This window comes from Nothobranchius furzeri, chromosome 4 (assembly GCF_043380555.1).
Source record: "Nothobranchius furzeri strain GRZ-AD chromosome 4, NfurGRZ-RIMD1, whole genome shotgun sequence".
Taxonomy (NCBI): domain Eukaryota; kingdom Metazoa; phylum Chordata; class Actinopteri; order Cyprinodontiformes; family Nothobranchiidae; genus Nothobranchius; species Nothobranchius furzeri.
In genome coordinates, this window is record NC_091744.1 from 52,140,244 (window position 1) to 52,142,659 (window position 2,416).

General features: G+C 48.3%; 1 pseudogene; it reads right to left on the reverse strand.

Moving 5' to 3' along the window:
* Positions 1 to 322: 322 nt before the first annotated feature.
* LOC139069789 (uncharacterized) lies at positions 323 to 2,144 on the reverse strand (annotated as a pseudogene).
* Between the last annotated feature and the right edge of the window lie 272 nt (positions 2,145 to 2,416).

The following is a 2,416-nucleotide window of genomic DNA, read 5'->3' on the forward strand; positions in this document are numbered from 1 at the left end:
TGTGTACACCATTTCCCTCACCGAATCTCAGAATAATCTTATATTCCAAGCCCACATCGTTAGTATCTTCACATGGATTCACCTTCTTTCGTTTCTTCATCGTACCTTCATCTGACACATATCCTCTCTTGCCTCTCAACGACTCCCGACCAAAGCACGCTTCAATGCGAACTTCACTCTCACTCTCTACCATTTCTCCCCACTCCTTCCCATTTCCTGCACAGCCGTGCCTACCCGCCATACCTTGACCAGCTTCTCATTCGCTTAGCTCCTTCTGTGGTTTCCTGTTCTCCAGCAGCCGTGTAACCTGCCCAGTCACCCTCTACACATGTGTTGTGAGCTCAGCAGCATCCAGTGGGCTCCGCGCGCAATCAGGTCTTCCAAACCAGGAGTAGTTCACTCCAAAGTCGAAAGGGTTCGCTGAGCTCCAGCAGAGGACCTGGTAAGGAGCTGATGAATCACTTGTTTCTCCTCTCGCAAAACATGAACCCTCGGCAACTACAGTTGGCTACAGCTTAGCTTAGTTGTAGCACGGGGCTCTGAGGTCAAATGGTGGAGAGTCCCAGATTTAAACCCAGTGGGAGTTTCCCCCCAAAGAGGGAACAAAAGACCCCCTGATGATCTTCTATGAGCCAAGGTGTGAGGGTGGGTGTGGGTCCTATTCAGCCAGAGTTTCGGGTGAGCTCATTGTGAAACCTGGCCCCACCCTATCATGTAAATTCCTGAGGTCAGATGTGCCCAGGATATGCGTGGGCATTGAGGCATCTGGGAAGGGATCTCAAAACTGGATTATAGATGGCAGACAGTTGGTGTTGTAAACCACTGCCTCTGTTCAAAGATGGTTGCTCAAAGTGGACATAAATGGCTTCCTTTACTCCTCTTTCAAACCATCTGTCCTCTCTGTCCAAAATGTGAACATTGGCATCCTCGAAAGAGTGACCTTTGTCCTTTAGATACAAATGGACTGCTGAATCCTGTCCCGTGGAGGTGGCTCTTCTATGTTGTGCCATGCGCTTGTGAAGTGGCTGTTTGGTTTCTCCGATGTAGAGGTCTGGGCATTCCTCGCTGCACTGTACAGCATACACCACATTTCTCAGTTTGTGTTTAGGAGTTTTGTCTTTCGGGTGAACCAGTTTCTGTCTGAGTGTGTTGCTGGGTCTGAAGTACACTGGTATGTTGTGTTTGGAGAAAACCCTCCTGAGTTTCTCTGATACACCGGCTACATAGGGGATGAAGAGGTTGTTGCGTCTTTCTTTCTTATCCTCCCTCGCTGGTGTCTGGTCTTCTTTTCTGTGCATCTTTGCTGACTTTATAAACGCCCAATTAGGATAGCCGCATGTTTTAAGTGATTCCTTTATATGTGTGTGTTCCTTCTTTTTCCCTTCCGGCTTCGAGGGAACATGTTCTGCCCGGTGGTGTAAGGTCTTGATTACTCCAAGTTTGCGTTCCAGAGGGTGATGTGAGTCGAAGAGGAGGTACTGGTCCGTGTGTGTGGGCTTCCGGTACACTTCAATGTTGAGGTTGCCATTTTCTTCAAAGTGCACAGCGCAGTCCAGGAAAGGCAAGCAGTTGTCTATGTTTTCCCTGGTGAACTTGATGTTTTTGTCCACGGCGTTGATGTGTGTAGCGAAGGATTCCACTTCTTGTGTTTTGATTTTGATCCAGGTGTCATCCACATATCTGTACCAGTGGCTGGGTGCTCTCCCTTTAAAAGAGCCAAGAGCCTTTCTTTCCACTTCCTCCATGTAAAGGTTGGCTACAATAGGGGACATGGGGGAGCCCATGGCGCAGCCATGTTTTTGTCTGTAGAAACCTTCTTTGTATTTGAAATATGTAGTGGTGAGGCAGAGGTCTAACAGTGTGCAAATCTGATCGGGTCTGAAGTTGGTCCTGTCCTCCAAGGTGCTGTCTTCTTGTAGTCATTTTCTGACAGTCTCCACTGCCTCCGTAGTGGGTATGCAAGTGAAGAGGGAGACTACGTCAAAGGACACCATGGTTTCATCTGGATCCAGGGTAAGTTTCTGGAACTTGTCAGTGAAGTCGGTGGAGTTCTTGATGTGGTGTGGGGTGTTCCCCACCAGAGGTGCAAGGATAGTAGCAAGGTGTTTCGCGATGTTGTAGGTGACTGAATTTATGCCACCCATATCCTCGGATCACTCATTTCAGCCAAAACGCTAATGTTAGCTTGCCTTGCGTTGACTGTAGAGTTGTGGGGTCACGCAGATGTGTCATGAGATTTGAAGTGTTGCTGCCTTTCACAGACACTTTTTCTGCACGTGCTGCAAACAGGATAGCCGTCTTCTATCAACTGTCCCTCGGCATTCTTCAAATATCCAAAAGATGCCCGCACTTCCCACTTTGTCTTGTTTGAGGGATAAAAAATGTCCTGAACGCTGCCGTCTCCTCCTTTGGCCAT